Genomic DNA, 22321 nt, shown 5'->3' on the forward strand with positions numbered 1-22321 from the left:
TGTAGTCGAGAGCTCAACTTTGAGTGGCAGCTTTTTCAAAAATGGAGACAATAAAAACTGATGTTGATCAGACAGAATTACAATTCTGTTAGGTAAGAACTGGGTAACACAAAATGGGAACAGATGCTGTCAGGGAAGAGTGTTATAGACATGAGGAGATTGTTTAAAGTATGCATACTGCATGTACTCGATATGTTTGTCCCTAGCAGGCGGGGAAGATGGAGACAAGTGAGTGAGCCTCAGTCCTCAAGAGAGGTCGAACAACTAGTTAAGAGGAAGAAGAATGCTTATATAAGGTAGAGGAAACAAGGATCAGAAAAGGCTCTAGATGGATACAAGTTAGCCAGGAAGGAACTGAAGAAAGGGCTTAGGAGAGCTTAAAGGGGGAATGAGAAAACCTTGGCAGACAGGATCAAGGAAAACCCCAAGGCTTTTTACATGTACGTGAGGAATAAGGGAATGACAAGAGAACGGGTAAGGCCCATCAAAGAGTGTAAAGGGAATTTGTGTACGGAGCCTGAAGAGGTAGGAGAAGTCCTTAATGAATACTTTACTTTGGTATTCACAACTGAGGGGGGCCTTGTTGTAGCGGAGGACAGTGTGAAACAGGCTGGTAGGCTGGAGGAGGTGGATGCTAGTAAGGAAGATGTACTAGGAATTTTGAGGAACTTGAAGATAGATGAGCCCCCTGGGCCTGATGGAATTTATCCAAGTATTCCGTGGGAATCAAGGGAAGAGATCGCAGGGCCTTTGGCGATGATCTTTTCGTCCTCACTGTCTACGGGTATAGTGCCAGATGGTTGGAGAGAGGCAAACGTCATTCCCTTGTTCAAAAAAGTGAATAGGGATAACCCTGGTAATTACAGGCCAGTTGGTCTTACGTCAGCAGAGGGCAAATTACTGTAAAGGGCTCTGAGAGATAGGATTTATGATGACTTGGATAGGTACATTTTGATTTGTGATAGTCAGCATGGATTTGTGAGTGGTAGATCATGCCTCATGAACCTTATTGAATTCTTTGAAGAAGTGATCAAACATGTGGATGTGGTGTACATGGATTTAAGTAGGGCATTTGATAAGATTCCCCATGGTAGGCTCATGCAGAAATTAAGGAGGCATGGGACAGGGGGAAATGTGGCAGATTGGATTCAGAACTGGCTGACCCTGAGAAGACAAAGGGTGATAGTGGAGGAAAATATTCAACACGGTGCTCAGTTATGAGTGGTGTACCACAAGGATCTGTTCTGGGACCTCTTCTATTTGTGATTTTTGTCAATGATTTGGATGTAGGAGTGGAAGAGTGGATTATTAAGTTCGTGGACGATACAAAGGTGGTTTGAGTTGTGGACAGTGAGGATGGCCGTTCTCAATTACAAAAGGATATTGACAGAATGCAGAGCTGGGCTGAGAAGTGGCAGATGGAGTTTAACCCTGAAAAGTGTGAGGTGATTCTTTTTGGAAGAACAAACTTGAAAGCAGAGTACAAAGTTAATGGAAAGGTTCTTGGCAGCATGGAGGAGCAGAGGGATTTTGCGGTTCATGTCCATAGTTCCCTGAAAGCTGCCACTCAGGTGGATAGCATTGTTAAGAAGGCGTATGGTGTGTTAGCTTTCATTAACAGAGGGATTGAGTTCAAGAGCTGTGAAGTTATGCTCCAGCTATACAAAACCCTGATTCGGCCACATCTGGAGTATTGTGTTCAGTTCTGGTTACCTCATTACAGGAAAGATGTGGGAGTGTTGGAAAAGGTGCAGAGGAGATTTACCAGGATGTTGTCTGGAATGGAGGGAGGGAAGATTGAGAGAGCTAGGGCTTTTCTCTTTAGAATGATGAAGGATGAGAGGTGACTTGATAGAGATGTACAAAATGATCAGCGATATAGATAGAGTGGACAGCCAGAGATGTTTTCCTCGGGTGGAGGGTGCTATTATGAGGGGGCATAGGTTTAAAGTGAGTGGAAGTAGATATAAGGGAGACGTCAGAGGTAGGTTCTTTCCACAGAGAGTGGTAGGGGTGTGGAATGCATTGCCGGAGAGGGTCGTGGAGTCGGCCTCATTAGGGCATTTAAGCAGCTATGAGGTAGGCATATAGAGGATAGTATAAGGTCCGGGCGGAGGTTAGATAGACCTTAGGCTTAGGATAAACGTTCAGCACAACATTGTGGGCTGAAGGGCCTGTACTGTGCTGTACTGATCTATGTTCTATGTTTACTGTGGGGATGAGAACTGAAGTGATGGTGAGAAAATGGTTGAGGCTGGTACAGTAGATAAGGGAAGCAAGTCTCACAGTCAATGCAGGCAAGAGCTTGTCAGAGAACAAGATAAGACTGATAAATTAAAATGCATTTACTTCAATGAAAGGAAGCTGAGTGGTAAGGCAGATAAAATCAGGACATAGTTAGGAACATGGGACTGGGATACCATAGCTATGACAAAGACTTGGATCAGGAATGGACAGGACTGACAGTTTAATGTTCTGGGGTGCAGATGCTATATGAAAGACTGAAGAGGAGGAAAGAGAGGAGGGGGAGTGGTGATTTTGGTTTGGGATAACATTATGGCTGTACTTAGGGAGTGCTGAGAGAGGATTTCTCGGAGTTTGCCGAGGGAAATTTTTTAGGTTGAACTTTGAAATGAGAAAGGAATGACCATCTTGTTGGGATTGTACCATAGACAATACACAGTAGTCAACAGGAAATTGAAAATAAAATATGTGAGGAAATCTCTGATATCTGTGAGAATTATAGGGTTGTAATGGGAGGGGATTTAACTTTCCAACACAGACTGAGCCTGGCATAGTGTTAAGAGGTGGGATGTGAAGGAATTTGTTAAGTGTGTGAAAGAAAACTTTCTTAGTCAGTATATGGATGTATGTACTAGAGAAGGAGCAAAACTCGACCTGTTGGGAATAAAGCAGGGGAAATGATTAAGGTATTAATGGGGGAGTACTTTGGGCCAAAATTGGATGAAGGCCAATTTTGATGGTATCAGGCAGGAACTTTCAAAAGTTACTACAACAGAAATCGCTGCTAAAGCTCAGCAGGTCTGGCAGCATCTTTGGAGAGAAATTAGAGTTAACGGTTCAGGTTGAGTGACCCTTCCTGAGCTCTGAGGAAGTGTCACTCGTTATGAAACGTGCACACAGATTTCTCTCCACTGATTCTGCCAGATCTGCTGTGCTTTTCCAGCAATTTCAACTTTTGTTTCTGATTTACGGCATCCGCAGTTTCTTTGGGGTTTTTATTTTCAAAATTTAATTGGGAGAGGCTATTTGCAGGTAAAGATTGGGAAGCAGGATTCCTTTAAAAAAGATGATAATTAGAGTCCAGAGACAGTTTGTTCATGTTCATGTGAAGGGTCAGGCTGGTAGGTGCCGGGTGTGCTGGGTGACGAGAGAAATTGAAGAGATATCCAGGTGGAGAGCTGATCTGGGCCCTTCTTGAGAATGGGGGAGAGGAAGGGGATTCTGAAATAAATAGAAGGAGAGGGGGAGGCAGATGGAAGGTGGATAGGGGAGCAGATAGGTGGAAAGGAGATGGACAGGTCAAAGAAGTGGGGATGGAGTCAGTAAATGTGGGTGGATGTGAGGAGTTAGGGTGGGGATCAGTCAGTCCAATGAAGACAGACAGATCAAGGAGGTGGGGATGCGACTGGTAGGTAGGAGGTGGTGGTGAGGATTGAGGTGCAAGGAATGGATAGGTGGGAAAAACAATGGACAGGTTAGTGAGTCAAGGACGAACTGGACTGGTGTTGGGATGTGGTCGGGAGTGGGGAGATTTTGAAGCTTGTGAAATCCACATTGATATCACTGGGCTGCCAATTTCCCAAATGAAATATGAGGTGCTGCTCCTGCAACCTTCAGATGGCATCATTGTGGCACTGGAGGAGGCCCAGGATGGATAAGTTTTCCAAGGAATGGGAGGGGGATTTGAAGTGGTTCACGAATGGGGGTTGCCGTTCCCCCATTGCTTGGTTTCCCCATTGTAGAGGAGTCCACAAAGCGAAATTAAAGGTCTGGTTAAGAAAAATGAGGTATATGTCAGGTTGAGACAGCTGGGATTGAGTGAATTTCCGGACAAGCATAAGGGCAGTCAGTGTATATTTAAGAGGGAAATCAGGAGTGCAAAATAGGGACATGGAATAGCTTTGGCAACTAAAGTTCAGGACAATCCAAAGAGATTCTATAACTACATTAAGGGCAAAAGAGTAATGAGGGAGAGAATAAGGCCCATTGAAGATCCACACGGCCATCTGTGTGTGAAACCGCAGGAGATAGGTGAGATTCTGAGTGAACATTTCACATCAGTATTTACTATGGAGAAGGACATGGAAGCTAGGGAACTTGGGAAAACAAATAGTGATGTCCTGAAACCAGTTCGTATTACAGAGGAGGTGCTGGAGGTTTTAAAATGCGTAAAGGTGGATAAGTCCCTCTGAACTGAGCAGGTGTACCCCAGAGCTGGGGCAGCAATTATTGGGCCCTTTGCTGAGGCAGTTGTATCATCGAAAGCCATTTGTGAGGTGCCAGGTGACTGGAGGATGACTAACACGATGCCATTATTTCAGAAAGATGGTAAGAAAAAGCCAAGGAACTACAGACCAGTGGGCCTGACTCCAGTGGCAGATAAGTTATTGGAGGGGATTCCGAGGGATTGGGTTTACATGCATTTGGGAAGGCAACTGGTGAGCATGGCTTTGTGTGTGAGAAATTGTCTCTCACTAACTTGTTCAAGTTTTTTCTTTGAGACCTCATGAAGATGATTGTTGAAGGCAGAGCAATGGATGTTGTTTATATGAACTTCAGTAAGGCATTCGACAAGGTGCTGCATGGGTAGACTGCTGAGGAAAGTTAGATTTTGTGGAATACAGGGACAGCCTGCCATTTAGCTACAAAATTGGCTCGAATGTAGGAGACAGGTTGATGGTGGGGGGTTCCTTTCTGGACTGAAGGCCTGTGGCCATCGGTGTTCTGCAATGTTTTGGTACTGGGTCCACTGCTTTTTATCATTTATGTAAATGATTTGAGTGTGAACATGGTAGATATGGCTAGTAGATATGTAGATGACACCAAAATTGGATGTGTATTGGACAGTAAAGAATGCTGCCCTCGAGTATAACAGGACATTGATCAGATGGGCCAGTGGGTCAAGGAGTGGGAAATGGGTTTAATTGAGATAAAGGTGAGGTGCTGCATTTTGGAAAGCCGAATCAGGACTGGACTTAATGGAATGGTCCTGGGGAGTGTTGCAGAATAGAGAGACGTTGGGGTGCAGGTGCATATTTCTTTGAAAGTGGAGTCGCAGGTAGATAGTATAGTGAAGTGGATGTTCAGTATGCTTGCCTTTATTGCTCATTGCATTGAGCTTAGGAGTTGTGAGGTCATGTTATGGCTGTACGGGGCATTAGTTCAGCCACTCGTGGAATACTATATTCAGTGTTGGTCTCCCTGCTTTACGAAAGATGTTGTGAAACTTGACAGGATTCAGAACGGTTTCACGAGGATGTTGCCAGGTTTGGGGGTTTGAGCTACAGGGAGAGGCTGGGGCTATTTTCCATGGAGTGTCAAAGACTGAGGGGAGAGGTTTAAAAAAAATGATCGGCATGGGTCGGGTGAACAGGCAATGTCTTTTGCCCAGGGTAGGGCAGTTGAATATGAGAGTGCATAGTTTTAGGGTGAGAGGAGGAAGATTTGAAAGGGACCTCAGGGGCAATGTTTTCACACAGAAGATGGTGCATGTATCGAACAAGCTGCCAGAGGATGTGGTGGAAGTGGGTACAATAACATTTAAAAGGAATCTGGGTGGGTATACAAATAGGAAGGTTTTAGAGGGAAATGGGCCAAATGCTGACATATTGGACCAGATCAGTTGAGGGTATTTGGTCTGTGTGGACAATTGGACCAAAGCATCTGTTTCTGTGCTGTACAGCTGTCTGACTCCATGAGTACCAGAGACCCTTAAACATCAGAACACATTCCTCCTCATCTCAGTTTTAGGCTGAGGAGTAGGATCTGTCCACACTGTCCATTTCTTTCCTGTTGCTTCCTCCTTTTGTTTGCTTCTTTCTTCTCGTTGATTGCCAGAATGCCCGGTCTCAGTGCAGGCCTGGTGAAGTTATCCTCGGCTGACGTGCCCTCAGCATGCACTTCTGGCCTAGAGGTAATTCCAAAGCAGTGTCCTCAAGAGACTCAAAGTGAAGCTTGACACGGTTGGGAGTCAAGGCTCAGACTGGAGGCTAGGTGCCAGCATGAACTGGGTTACAAGGACTGACATACTGAACTTGTTGTTTATATTTTAAAATTTATTTCTATGACCTATCATGTTGAACTTTTTCTTTATTTTTCAAATAGATTCCTATGATCTATAATCCTGGATCTTTTCTTTTATTTTTGTAAATATTTTCCTGACCAACAATTTGTACTTAAAAATCTTAACCTGGGTACCTCTATACATAAGATGGCCCATGATGTGACATTTGAGTACATGTGGCAATAAAGCTAATGCTAAGATTCAATTCGAAAATGGCACCATTTATTTGGAGATGATACCCTCTGGTCCTAGACTCTCCCATGAAGGAAACATCCTTTCAACATTTAACCTGTCAAGCCTCTTAAGAATCCTATACGATTGAACAAGATCACATCCTCATTCTTCTAAATTCCAGACAACAGAGTCCCAACCCGTTCAGCCTTTGCTCATAAGGTAATCCCACCGCACTGGAGATCATCCAGTGAATCTTCTTTGTGCTGCCTCCTGTAAAATGATATCTTTTAAATAAGGGTACAAAAACTGCTGACATAGTGAAAATGTGGTCTCACCAGCACTTAGTACAGTTGCTCTAAGACCTCCCTAGTCTGACACCCCAACCTCCTTGAAATAAGGGCCAACAAGTCTTTGTGTACACCTGCTGCATCTGTGTGCTAACTTCTTGTGTTTTGTGCACAAGTACCTCAATTGCCTTTGTTGCACATTTCTGCTGCTGTTCTCTATTTGAATACAACAGCTCTTTTGTTTGTCCTTCCAAAATTAAAAACTTTGCATAATCCCACATTAAATTCCAATGGCTTTTGTCTACTCAGATGTCAGTATCTCTTTGTGAACTCTTTGTGTCCCTCTCGCAACCAGCCTTTTCACTTATTTTTATTTTTTCTGCAAATTCTGCCCCGGTAATTATATTTCCTTGCTCTAAGTCATTTATGTATGCTGGAAACAGTTGTGGTCCCAGCACTGACCCCTGTGAAAATCCACTGGCCACAGGTCACCAAGTTGAAAACGAACCTCCAATCCCTACTCACTATTTCCTGGCTGTTAGCCAATTCTCCATCTATGTTAACATGTCCCCTCCAACACCATGGACTTTTATCTTAAGACTTAACATTTTGTGAGGTACCTTGTTGAACGCTGACTCGAAATCCAAATAAAACACGTACTGGCTCCTCCCTAATTGCTCTGGTTGAGCAATCTTCAAAAAATTAACAGTCAGATATGATTTCTCTTTCATGGAGCCATGATGACTCTGTTTAAGTAGAGTACTATGTTCCAAATGCACTTATTATTTCCTTAATGATTGATCCCAATACTTTTTCAACATTAAATGTTTGTCCTAACGTTACCTGCCTTTTGCCTCCCTCTCTTTTTGAATCGTGGGGGCAGAGTCACATTGGCAGTTTTCCAGGTACTTCCCCAGAATCCAAAGATTAGGAAAACGACAACAGTGCGTCCACTTTTCCGGGAGCTGCACCTTTTACCTGTACCACCAATGCTTGTGCTAGCACTCGGTGCCCCACAGCACTGATGAGACAATCATTGCAAATGCCATTATTCAACAGTCCTGGGCAGAAAGTCTTTGAAAGTATGTCACAAGCAATGTGGTCTTTGTAATGAAGGTTGCATTTCCTGAATGGCATGGAGTCAGTGGGGTAAGTGAGTAGATGGATATTTGAGGCCTTTTTGACTGGTGGCACCTTTCCCACATAGTTCGAACAAACTGTTCCAATGTTCCAATGGCAGAGCCATTATTTGTTCAAGCAGTTTCTTTATCACCTGACTCCCAAAAGAGATTTCCTGTGTGGTACCAAGCTACCTGCCTTGCTTTTTAGGATTATGGCTGTCAATTCGCCCAGATACATGGTTCCTGGAGGCGAGCTCTCAATGCATAAATTGCTGAGAGGAGGTTATAGATCGTGAAGCAGCACTAGTTGGATACAAAATATACTAACACCTCTATGAGCACAGAATTTTCCTTCTACTTCAAAAGAATGAAACAAAAGATTGGTATTTAATTTTGTTTTATTAAAAGCAAATGTAAGAATATTAAAAATATTTACTAAACACTATCTTTCGGAACAAAAATTAGACAAAGAACTCAGATGATTTCCGATACCTGTGCCTCGTATTGTTGGCATAGCCGAGATGATGAACAATTTTAGTATTAAGTGGTTATGTGTAATTATCTGATTGGTGAATCGGGCACCAAACAATTTACAGGAGGAGGAGCAGGAAAGAAAATACATAAGATCTCTCAAAAATCAGGGTGGTGAGCTCCCTAAAGCTCCTCCTCACCAGAGCTCATTGGCACACAGATTCACATTGGGGAAGGAGAATCGAACATTGCCTGTGGAAGACATGTCTGCTAGAAATGTTAAAGTGCTTCAGTATTTGCTGTTCCTGGTACAATTTATACATACTGCAAGTGTGATTTGATAGAGACTCAAATACTGTTCAAATATTCATGGCATTTTGCTCCTTTGAATGGATTTTTGTTTTTGATCCGTTTGAAAAGCACCTGACAATGTGATTGCGTTAAGATGAAAAGGTCAATGAGTGAATGTCAGATTTGGCTTTTAACCACTAAGACCCACAAGAAACCATGACAGTTCTGAGTAATGGAACATAAGCAGACACACAAAGAACAAAAAGTTTATCACAGTATTCATGTCTTCGGTGACCTGGTCCTCTGTGCATCTTTTAAATACCTTTCATCCCCAAAGTGGCTTGCCCTTTACAAATATATATTCTTCTACACACACACCCATCTCACAATATAACAATTCAAAATAAATTTATTACAAATCTGAACATTAAATATCATAAAATTTGAATCTAAAACACATGCAATATCACTGGCAATAATAAATAATCTATTAATTCTTGTAGTTGTCCTTTGTTAAAAAATATAATTTTTTTTTTAAATCCAGAATATTTAAAATGACTGAACAATCAAAGAGTTGTGGGCTGAAGACACTAAAGACCGAGCCACACATTTCAGCTAAGTGCTCATCACCGCACCAATGGTTTGGATAAATGGTTAGTGAGTTTGTTTGTTTCCCCCAAAATGGTTTGAACTTTAGAAATTTACATCCTCTCACAGACCCTCTCTCACTCTTACTCTCTCACTGTTTCATTCACAATTTCATTCACAAGCTCACACTTATAAACACAGACTCTCTCACACAGAGTCACATCCAGACAATCTCTCACAGACTCACACTTCCATATAGCCTCTCTTACACAGTCTCACTCACACACAGTCTCACGCACACAATTTCTCTCTCGGTTTCTCACACACACTGTCAGTCAGTCACACTCATACTTCACACGCACACTCACACTCAGTTTCACTCACACATTTGGACTCGCTCTGACATCCCACAATTTCACAAGCACAGTCTCATACAGTCTCAGTCTGACACACACAGACACAGACACACACACGCACACACAACCTCAATTTCATTCGCACACAGCCTCTCTGTGACCTTCACACACACATTTTCACTCACATTCACATTCTCACTCACACACACGGTCTCACTCACACAATCTCACTCAGGTGCTGCGGTCAGAGATTACACAGTATGCAGCTGGAGGAACACAGCAGACCAGGCTGTAGCAGAGGAGCAGGAGAGTCAACGTTTTGGGTTGGGAACCTTCATTAGGACTGGGGAGGTGGAAGGGAGCTGGGAAATAGAGGGAGTAGGGGTGGGGTTGGAGGAAGGTAGGTGGGATGGTGATAGGTGGATGCAGGTAGGGGTAGTGGGGACTGGTCAATGGGAAGGGTGGTGCGGATAGGTGGGAGAGCAAATGGACAGGTTGTGTCAGGTGAGGGAGGTGGGGTTGAGAGAGAGGGTTGGACATGCGATGAGGCCAGGGGTGGGGAGGTTTGAGACTGGTGAATTCTGTGTTCAGGCCATTGGGCTCTGGGCTTGTGAGGTGGAATATGAGGTGGTATTCCTCCAGTTTGTTTGTGGCATCACTGTGGTGGAAGTAGCAGAGAATGATATGCTGGATGTGGAGTTTGGTGGGGTGGTATGTGAGGACCGGGGGATTATGTCTTTATTTTAGTTGGGGTGACAGGTATGAGGGCAGAAGTGTGGAAAATGCAACAGATGCAGTCGAAGGTGTTTTGAATCAACAGAGGCAGGTTGTTGCAGTCCTTGAAGTAGGAATCATACTTCAACAAATGCACATTCCCACTCTGTTGATTGAACATGCCTTCAACCACAGATCTTGTATTTCCTGTACTTCTGCCCTCAAAACACCTCCCCGCAATAAAAATAAGGACAGAGTGCCGCTGGTTCTCACATACCACCTCTCCAAACTCCGCACCCAGCGTACCGTTCTCCACCACTTCTGACAGCTACAATTCGATCCCACCACCAAAGAGATATTTCACTCCCCACCTCTTTTTGCCTTTCGTAGGGACTGCTCAGCCCTCGACTCTGTCATCCGCTCCACACTCTCCATTTACATCACCACCAAGCCCTGGTCCCTTTCCCCACAACCACAGGGGGCGCTACACATGCCCCGACACTTGCCCCACTCACCTCCATCCAAGGCCAAAGGCAAACTTTCCGAATCTGACTGGGATTCACTTGTACATCCTTTAACCTGGTCGACTGTTTCCACTGCTCCAGATCTTACCTCCTCTGCAACGGTGATACCAAATGCAGACTTGGGCACTGATTCAAGGAACATCTGTGCTCTGTACACGACAAACAACAACACCTTCCAGTTGCCAACCATTTCTCGCTCCCAAATCCTGGGTGACACGTCCATCCAGGGCTTGGTCCAATGCCAAGGATCACAACTACATCCCTCCATTCATTGAAAACTCCTTCAACTGCATCTCTTGCATTTCTCTCCTCAAAACACCTCCCCTCAATAATAATAAGGACAGAGACCCCTGGTCTTTACAGACCAATCTACCGTACTCCACATGCAGCGTATCAATCTCCGCCGCTACTGCCATGTGCGATCTGACCCCAACAGCATAGAGATATTTAACCCCCAACCATTGTCTGCCTTTCGTAGCAATTGCACACTCTGTGACACTCTCATCTGCTCCACACTTCCCATTTTGGGGCCACTGTTGTTTGTCTTTTTTATAAATGACCTGGATGAGGGATGGGTTAGTAAATTTGCAGATGAGACGAAAGTTGGTGGAGTTGTGGATAGTGCAACAGGATGTTGCAGGTTACAGAGGGACATAGATATGCTGCAGAGCTGGGCTGAGAGTTGGCAAATGGAGTTGAATGCAGAAAACTGTGAGGTGATTCACTTTGGAAGGAGTAACAGGAATACAGAGTACTGGGATAATGGTAAGATTCTTGATAGTGTGGATGAGCAGCGAGATCTCGGTGTCCATGGACATAGATCCCTGAAGGTTGCCACCCAGGTTGGTGGGGTTGTTAAGAAGGCAATACAGTGCGTTAGGTTTTATTGGTAGAGGGATTGAGTTTTGGAGCTGTGAGGTCATGTTGCAGCTGTACAAATCTCCAGTGCGACCACACTTGGGCTATTGCACACAGTTCTGGTCGCCACATTATTCGGAAGGATGTGGAAGCATTGGAAAGTGTGCAGAGGAGATTTTCCAGGATGTTGCCTGGTAGGCAGTGAAGGTCTTTATGAGGAAAGGCTGAGGGACTTGTGGCTGTTTTTGTTGGAGCGAAGAAGTTTAAGAGGTGACCTAATTGAGACATACAAGACGATTAGAGGATTAGATACGGTGGACGGTGAGAGCCTTTTTCCTTGGATGGAGATAGCTATCACGAGGGTCATTGCTTTAATTTAAGGGGTGATAGATAGAGGACAGATATCAGAGGTAGATTCTTTACTCAGAGAGTAGTAAGAGCATGAAATGCCCTGCCTGCAACAGTACTAGCCTTGCCAAGTTTAAGGTCATTTAAATGGTTGTTGGATAAAGATATAGATAATGTTAGAATAGTGTAGATTAGATGGGCTTCAGTTTGGTTTCACAGGTCGGCGCAACATCGAGGTCTGAATGGCCTGTACTGTACGATAGTGTTCTATGTTCGATTTTCTAACCCCACCACCCGCAGCCTATTCCTCTGCAACTGCAGGAGGTGCTCCTGACCCTAATCCTCCCCGTTCACGTCCATCCAAGGCAAATTTTCCATGTCCAATTGGGGTTCACCTCAACATCCTCCAATCTGGTCTGCTGTATCCATTGCTCCCAACATGGCGACCTCAACATCAGTGAAACCAAGTGCAGACTCGGAGACCAATTCATGGAGCACCTGCCCTCTGTTCATAACAAATGCAACAGCTCCTGGTTTCAAAGCATTTTGACTCCACCTCCCACTCCCTGGATGACATCTCCATCCTGGGCCTCCTCCGATGTCACAATGATGCCACCCGCAAACTGGAGGAGCAGCACCTCATATTCCACATCAGGAGCCTATAGCCCTGTGGCCTAAACATGGAATTCACCAGTTTTAAAATCGCTCTACCACCCTGCCTCATCCCATGTCCAACGCTCCATCTCATGCCTGCCTCCTTGATCTGACACAACTTGTCCATCTTCTCTCTCACCTATTGCTCTGTCCTTCCCACTGACCAGTCCCCACTACCCCTAGCTGCACTCACCTATCACCATCGCACCTGACTTTCCCCAGCCCCGCCCCTCCTCCCTCTCTTTATTTCCCGAGTCCCTTCTCCCTCCCCAGTCATGAGGAAGGGTCAACTCTCCTGTCCTCTTATGTTGCCTGACCTGTGAGCTTCGTTCAGCTCCACACTGACTCACTCTGAGTTCACACAATTTCACTCTCACATATCGACTCACACAGTCTCACTCACACACAGTCTCACTCCGACTCACTCACACACGTGTTCTTAGTCACACACATGGCCTCACTCTTAATCTTACTGACTTCACACAGCTTCACTCTCAGACACACACTGACGCCGTCTCACTCAGGCAAACATATCTCACTCACCTACAAACTCCATGTCTCTCTCACACAGTCTCACTCTCTCACTCGCAGTCTCACTCACAGCCTTGTCTGATGCTGTCATTCTCACAGTCTCACTCACACACTCAGTCTCAGTCACAATCTCACTCTGACTTCACACAATGTCACTCACCCACACACTCACACATTCTCACTCACACAAACTCACAGTCTCAGTCACACACAACCTCTCGGTCTTATTCATACACAAACTCTCATTCTCACTCACACACAGTCTCATGCTGACTCTCACTCACAGATTGCTTTTCAAAACCAACCACTCGAAACATGTTTGTGGAAGACCGGTCGCAGGATTCAATTATCCAGCCTTTAACCAAAATTAGCTGTTGTGCGAGATGTTATAAAAGGCAGAGAGAAGCAATTCACGCGAAAATCCAAAGTTCGTGTTGTCCAGGTTGTCTGAAGGCAATCACTGTTTTCCAAATTGCCCTATAATTTAAAGTAGAATACTGTCAAGGTCATTTATTCAGATATAGCAGGGTTTTGAACACTAAACCGAGTTTTGAGATACAGTAGAGTCATATGAAACAGTGTGTTCCTTACAGCTAAAACTTCCAGAGACACCAAGATCTTCTTCTGCTGAAACCGGGTATCGTCATGCTCGGAGGCCTGTATGTGTACCGATTCCTCAGGATGAAAGTATAATTTACACTCTTATTCATTGCGTAATACAAGTTTGCATTACCGGGAAGTACGAGCACTGAAAAAACAGAAGAGAAGCACATTATTATTCACATGTGCTTTCATGATATTAATTATACACAGGCCCAACTGCTTCCTGGATATAGAAATATCAATGGCTGTGAGGAACAGTACTAATTTCTTGCAAGGATTCAAAGCATATTACAAAACACAAAAGAACATTTTGGAGTTATACCATTCTGAAGTAAAATCAATGACTGAAAATCATTATATTTTAGACCCTTTCTCAGGGTCAGCATTGTTGGTCAAGAATGAAATTCATTTCATATCCCTAGACGCCTGATGGCACATGCCTTCTTCATGACAGTTTGTCCAATCGAGTAGCTTTGTTCGGCCACATCTGAGGCCAGTGAGGAGTCAGCAAAGCACACACCAGCCCAGGTAAAGATGTCAGATTATCCTTCCTAAAGAACAATGCAAAACCCCAATTGGTTCACGAAAGATCCAGCAGCTACATGGTCACGTCTGCTGATATCAGCATCAAACACAGAAAGTTGCAGTGTGATCAATGCAAAAACACTGAGAAAAGCAATCATTTCCTTCAGCATTGAATTGGAATCTTGAAGCTAACACCACTGGGGACACCGAAAACAAACACAAGTCAGTGATCCAGCGTATGACCATTTTCTGAGGGCAATGATAGATGCACAATAAAAGCCAGCTTTGTCAGTGACATTTGCAGCCAGTGGATTGATTTTTCTTTTCTCAGAAAATTGACAGGAATTGCATGCTGCAGACGCATTGGGACTCTTTATCCTAATAAGACATTCTGTTTAACACAGTCTGGATTGTATGTTTTAAACCACAGCAGAATGAAACGTCTGAGTCCTCATTTCTACTTTTCACCAGGAAATGGTGGGGGGAGGGTTGCTGCAGATTAGCAATTTGGTAGCAGTGACCGCACCAATATTTCTTGTCTCTCAGCCGTGGGGCAAAAGGAGGGGAAAAAGATTGAGTTCAGCAACAGGAAGCATTTCTTTTGGAATAACCAGTTAGAATAAGACTGAACAAAGCAGAACAATGTTATATCAATGTGAATAATTCTGGGCTCATTGCCACAACCAACTCCAGATGTGTAACCTTCACTCAATACAGCTTTAAGAGTGGTGGGCATGTGGAATGCACTGCTGGCAGTGATATTGGAGTGAGATACTTTCGAGACTTTGAAGCGGCCCTTGGGTAGGCCCATAGAGGATAGTAAAAAGTACAGCGTGCAGGATAGATTGATCTTAGTGGGATAATAGCTCGGCACAACATGGTGGGCCACAAGGCCTGTACTGTGCTGTACTGTTCTATGTTCTATGTTAAGTGGTTCTGAGTAAGGGCTGCTGGACCCAAAACATTCACTCTGATTTCTCTCTACAAGTGCTGCCACACCTGCTGTGCTTTTCCTGCAGTTTCTGGTTTCCAGTATTTGCAGTTCTTGGAGATTTTTTTGGCTTTAGGGCAATCAGATGAAATTCGGTACACCGAATAATTCTATTCATTGCAAATATTAGCTGTTTACTGGCTTTACATTCATCAGAGTTGAATCCTGCTGACCATAGTTGGATGTGTTCAATTATACAAGTTGAAATATCTTCAGCATTTTGGTGAAATCAGCAGGAAATATCAATCCCCTTGCTGTAGTTATGTCATTCAGAAATAGAGTTAGACTAAATTGATGCAAATTCCACTGCTCACCTTTATTTGATTCTATGATCTGCGCAAGATCATAACCCTGAGGGCGGACAGTTTCAAATCGGAGCACAGCCATTGCTTTTGTGAAGACGTCCAATACTTGATTAGTCACCTAAATAAAACAATATTCACTTTTCATTCATGCATTCGACACACACAAGCCCCAAGACCAGTTGCTTTTAACATTTATTGTCATCACAGAAAATGGCTCAATGGTTGTTCACGAAGTCTGAAATTTCAAAACGCTGTGCTTGTACGTATAAAATGATTCATAAAATTGCGTTAGCAGTTTGATATATTTAGCAATTTGTGATTTGAAGACAGTGCAAATATTTCACATTTAATCAATTGTGAATTGCACAGGAATAATATTGGATGGGCAGGATATTGAAAAGACCAGTTTTTTGGAGAAATTCTCTGTTTTTGTTTAATTCTATGTTGTTTTTTGCGATCACGTCCCTCAGCTCAAGTTTCAGCAGTGACCTGTAAGATGAAATGCACCAGCGGATTTGCTGTTTCTTCTGGAGAACCACAATGTTTTCTGGTTGACTCGACTCATGCTTAATTTCACTTTTATTGCACCGTAGTTCATGGCTAAAAAAATTACATTTGCCAGCCATGCAAAGCAAAGATCATAATAAATATGTTAACAAACAACAAATTTGAGAAATACCACAGAAGTTGTGGAATTAACTTCCTGAGGAAGTGTCAGATATAGGAAGAATAACAATAGGTAAAAGACATTTGGATAAGTACTGAAATAGGAAAGGTTAGAAGGGATATTTTGCGCTGTATGTCTCGACAACTCAAAGTGGTAGAGTCAAATATGACACAATTAGAGGTTATGTTAACTAACATCCCGTAAATTGATCTTTTTTTGAATAACTAATGTCGTTTCCACTCTGTTTGCGCAGACTGTAAACAATTAATCACTGATTTTAGTGATTCATTGGCGATGCACTGGATTTTCTAAAATATTTTTGATAAAGTAGCACACAAGTGTGCGAGCAAAAACTGAAGCCTGTGGAATGAAATGGGCAGTGGCGATATAGACACAAAATTGGGTGAGAACGAGAGTGCAGAATCATGAATAACAGTCGTTTGCTCAGCCGAACTCAAGGAAATGAGGGAAACTGTTTCCTGGCCCTTCTGACACGATGTACCAAGGACAAAATCTAAGGTCATCGGTGAGGAGAAAAGGCCAAAAAAAATTGAGAATTCTGCTGTTACCAAACCACAATATCTGAACATGTGGACAAAGCAGATTAAATTGCCTTCTTAAGGGGACCGAATAATTATATGAGACAAAATTTGCAGGGCAGTGGTAAAAAGGACATTGGGGCGGGACAAGTGAGATACTTCTTACTGAAATTTAGCACAGACACAATAATCCAAAGTTTTTTTCACTTTGTAATAACGTTCCATGATTCTTTGCCTGGCCTCGAACGACTGTGTTCATTGGCAAAAATATATTCCTTTTTTAGCAGGAAACGTTATTGTCATTTTTGTTGCAATATTTTTTGTATTTCACAAATGTTCAATTTAAATAGGCCGTTTGCCATTTGCTTGTCTAAATTCCTCCTCAAATCTGCGGCTGGTTCTGCCCCAGCTCCAACTCTCTGACAACCCAACAAATGTTCTTTTTACCAGGGCAAAGAGATGGTGTTTGTAAACCATATTTAAATGCCAGAAGCAATTTCCCACACATCACACTGAGCTCTGTGGAGCCACAATCAAAGATTATCACTGACCCCTTCAAGGAAAATAAATGATCAAGCCAAACAAACAATCCATATGCCTTCCAATTTGGCCAACATTCCTTAGGCTTTACTCAACTAGTCAGTTTGGCAATTCTTCTATTTTGCACACTTCTCCAACCCTTTTTTGATGTGCTTTCTTCCCTGCTCTCGCCTTTTAAATTTCACATGAGCCAAAGACAAGAAAGAAATACTATTCAATGTCTCTGCTAATATTACTCGATTTGTAGACAGATGGACCAAAGTGCCTGTGGTCAGCTACCTGAAGATCTGGTCCCTCCTTGCTGATTTATTGCACAGTTAATGGCATGGGTTAATTTGCGGTTTTTCTCTTCAATAGTTATCAGCCCATTCCCAAAATGGGGGAACAGAGTGCTGCACCTTACTATTGACATTTAAACGAGAGATACAAGGGAAATGCATTCAGGCCTAAAACCTAAAGACTGCCAGTGCATCGCAAAAACAGGATCCAAATGATGGACAAAGCACACCCATAGACCAAAAAAAATAGGCTTTGGCAATGTGGAAAGCAGACAATGAATATGACTGCATGGCAACAAATAATTTGGATAAAAAATTCTCTCGCCTTTATGTTGATACTGACAGGAAACAACGACAAATACTTAGACTTATGACTAGAGAAAACAATCCAGGTATTTACCAAAATAGTTTTAAATTCTTTTGCTTTGTGTTGCTCAAAACCCACGTGGATGAGGCAGTTTTCCCGATTTTGTTGCTTGTATCGGGGGCGTGTTGTACTCTCGAACCTGCCCGAGCAAGCACGCTTCCGAGAGTTGGCTTTGTCACAGTGTGGAGTTGATGGCACACCACTATTGCGTGAATCTTCTGAGACGGTAGTGTCTGTGGATTTCAGTGACTGCGGAAGAATTATTTTGTTTGAGAAGACTTTTGGCAATTGTTGCATATTAGATAGTTCCTTCTTTCCAGTTATATTTATTGTTCCACTTCTGAGGAATTATACTCCCACTTGTGTTTACTAGCTGTTACATCAACGTCAACAGTTCATCACATAGCACACTGATAAATTACCAAGTTAAATTCCTTCAGCACAATAACATTGTCATTTCACTCAACCATTTAAATTGGTGCGTCATTTCTAAGTTTCTCAGATGAACCCTTTGGGACCTCAGTTTGCACTCAGCAATTGAACATTCTTCCATCAATATTTATCTGCCCGTTTCACCCCACTATGCACAGAAATCTTGAATCGAACTACACTGTGTAACGTTAAGGCACACATTTATGACTCTGTGAGTGACTGTGAATGGGCCAAACAGTGTATTGTGCAGGTCAGAATGTGTGCGGGACAGTACCACTGACAGAAAGAAAGACAGAGATAGCAACAGCAAAACACATGGAGCCATAGAACCAAAGAAACAAGAAGCAAAATCATTCAAGTCACTGCAGCTCTTGCCTCTATATAAATAATAAACTATCACAGCACTAAACAGGAGAATCCATAAAAGGGGAGAGGGTATGTTCAAACAAAAACATACCACTTTTATTTTTGCTGCCTGCTGACCCACAAAGTAGAACATAGATCTGATTTTTCATTCAAAATTGTTCATCCTTGCCAGTTTTCATTTTATCTGCCCACAAATATGCAAATTCATTTCACAGTAACAGCTTTTTTGTTTAATTGTCGCTCATAAACAAATTCAATGAGGTGAAATTTAGCCATGGTGTATAAACTTCTGTTAAGAAATGAGAATCACGAGACAGCAATACCAAGCTCATCACAGGTCCACATTCTACAATCACGGTCAAAGCAAAGAATCTCTATCAATCAGTCTGCAATAGACACATTCACAAGGTGAGAAGAGCACTACTATTCCTTGCATCGCCTCAAATTAATCAACTTTATCAGTTACTAAAAAACATCTCAGTCCGATGAAGCAATAATGAGTCCATATGAAACGACTCCATTTGTCAAGAAACCGATGTACTAATCTGTCTGTCCAATCATCCCTATAATAAAGGAAGTCATGAGATATCTGTTGTATTTAACTGAGATACTCATCAGCTGAGGTGCTGAAACACGGTCTTTTTGGGCTTTGCTGGTTTCTCCAGTTCAGAGGAAATACTGGAACTGCAGGATGGCAGATAAACATTTTCAGACAAAATTCATTCAAAATTAAACAGATGCCTTTGTTCAATATTCTTATTATTGATAGCAAATCAATCATTGACATGGAAATGAAATTGCATGAATGATAATTTTGCTTGCAAAAGACACATTGTTTCAGGCAGTAGTACATTGAATATTAGTTTGACTAATGAGTGACAGCAGATTTAACTGCAAACGTTCTCACTGTCGGCACAGCCATCTTTTCTGCTACGTGAAGCGCAGATCAAGATGATAAGAGGTCTTAGGAAGTGTCACCAGACCCAAAGGTTGACTCTGTTTTCTTTCCACAGATGCTGGCAGACTTGCTGAATTTTTCCAGCAATTTCGGAGTGTGTTTTTGAATGCCAGCATGCACAGTTCCTTTGGGTACTTTTTTTTTACCAAGAAGATAACCCAACAAGTCTTTTTGCAGAACACATGGAATTGAACAAAATGGTCGAACATCAGCAGCAGGTGCAGAAAAATTAACAAGGACCAGGCTTGAAATAAAGTGAACTGGAAAATATGAGAATCAAACTTTGAGTGCCAAAGGTAATAGAATAGGTTTTAAAGTGATGCAGAAGTTCGTCTGGGCCTCATCCACACTGTCATGTGAATGTACAGACATTATCAGGCAAACAAGATAAAAGTGGTCATGAATCAGTCACTGCAGGTGAGTAAAACAACACGTGCCACGTGTAGGAGATAGTGAAATGAAAGAGTAGCTCTTGACCAGTAGCAACGGGAGCAAGGCTTTCTGTTGCTGATTCTTTTCAGACAATCTGTCCGAAAGTCAGCCAAACCGTCCCAGAGGTCAAAAAGAACTTTATATACAACTTATGATCCACGCAAACTGAGGTTCTGTCACATTTTGTACTTGCTGTTACAAAAAAATCATGATTGAAGTTGGCTCAAAACTGACTGTACCGGTGTTTGAATTGATGATAATGCCAGGTGCTTGTTACACATGTTCATCCATAGCCTGAGGATGAGCTTAATAGGGAGCTAACAAAGTGTGGAGCTCGCTGAACACAGCAGGCCAAGCAGCACAGATTATTTTAAATAATTACTTCTGTCCACCCACTTATGAAGAAGCTAACTGCTGTCAACTAATGTAAATATTACAAAGCCTGCACTGTCAAAACAAAAACCAGGTTCAGTTTTGTAAAATCTGATCCTTAATCAACTCTGGCCCACCAATGGCAAAGTGATTATGTTTTAGTTGGATCTTATTTTTGGTTGTATTATTAAAAAAGGCACTGTGGCCATCTCTAGATGAGGAAATGATATTTTTCGGCAACCATTTAAAAATACTGAAAAATGCTGACCAATTGTGTCGGCTTATTGCTAATTTTGTGTTCGTAATAGGATTTTGTATTTGAAAAGAAATTCAAACGAAAAGAAACACGTCTCAAAACTAGTACAGTTTACATCTGGATTTGTAGATGCGCCCAAAGCTCGAGGTCTTGGACATGTTGCGAAAATTGGTCACTCATCAAGTCTTTGCATTTTTCTGTTCCCGTTGGCTTAGCGGCAGTACAATCTGTGCTATTATACGCCAATAAAACACATTTTGATACCACACAATGGAAATGATTCATTGAGCAACTGGCTTTATTCTGATATGTCAGAATTCATGATCACAACTTTGAAACCAACGAAAAGGAAGACAATAATAAATTGGCAGGCTCACTTGCATTCAACAGCAGTTAAAATTGTGGAAGATTTTAAAGACAAAACGTAAATATTTTATCTGCACATTCCTACAATACCAGTTACTTACTTGTTATTCTCACTTAAGTATTGTTGCATGAAGAACAAGTCCAGAAACGTCTCGTCTGGATGAAGGATGTAACGTACAATCAAACTGCATGTATTTAAGATGCGAAATTATTTCATATTCCTGAACGAACACAAATAAATTACAAGCTGTTAACAAAAGTTTAAAATTGCCAGAAGTGTAACTGCTACATCCTACTCAGTGGTACTTGAAACAGCATCAATAACTTTGTTCCAACCACACGGTAAATCATGTCACAAAAATATTCCTGCTTTGGAAATAAATGACATTTATGTGACTTTTCAAGGATAAATTTCAGTACAGATTATCCAGGGTGGTTTCAGGACACAAATTCATGGTTCAATGATGGATTTTTTTTCAAAGAAGTATTTGGGATTCACCTCAGAACCAGAAGCTGATTTAGGCTGAAGGCAAGAAACATTATGAAAGATCATTTATCCAAGCAAAAGAAATTCTGCAAAGTACAAAATAAGTGGCTGGTCTATCGTAATTGATACCAAGGCAGAGGGTGAACATGTTGAGTTAATTTTTCAAAGTTGCGGCATCATAAAATTTACGGGCCATGTGCCGCTAGAAGTGACTGCACTATTTTCTTTCAATCACATTGGCTTCTTGGTTGAACCTTGTCACGATTTGACATGTAAAGACGGGCAGAACTCTCGAAGTCAAACGTTGATAACATGTTACTTTTAAGTTGTAAAGTGCATGCCAGTTTTCAACAGGTCAGTTGAAATAAACACTTGAAGCATCATCCATGAGAAATGACGGGCTATTTGACAGATGACACTGTGCTAATTAAGTGGAGTCACACAGCGTTGGATGCCTATTTTGCATCCCAGCTGATTTTACACCACAGGGCCCAGTTTGGCAAATTCGGCGTCAGTTGCTTCTGATTGCAACCTATTCTATTCATAGGTTAGATTAAAATGGCACCTCAAGTTACAGTTTTGTCAGCAAAACCATGTGGCAAACAAAGAATTG

At 42.3% G+C, this 22321-nt stretch overlaps 1 long non-coding RNA gene across 1 annotated transcript in view; it reads left to right on the top strand.

Annotated features, from left to right (window-relative positions):
* The window catches only part of LOC132209919 (uncharacterized), a 29765-nt gene extending 20484 nt beyond the window's left edge, over nt 1–9281 (top strand). The window contains exon 4 of the long non-coding RNA XR_009446096.1: nt 9196–9281. This is a non-coding gene — a long non-coding RNA (uncharacterized LOC132209919). The remainder of the gene's footprint in view (nt 1–9195) is intronic.
* Nucleotides 9282–22321: the final 13040 nt, after the last annotated feature.

The sequence above is a fragment of the Stegostoma tigrinum genome, chromosome 8 (assembly GCF_030684315.1).
Source record: "Stegostoma tigrinum isolate sSteTig4 chromosome 8, sSteTig4.hap1, whole genome shotgun sequence".
Classification (NCBI taxonomy): domain Eukaryota; kingdom Metazoa; phylum Chordata; class Chondrichthyes; order Orectolobiformes; family Stegostomatidae; genus Stegostoma; species Stegostoma tigrinum.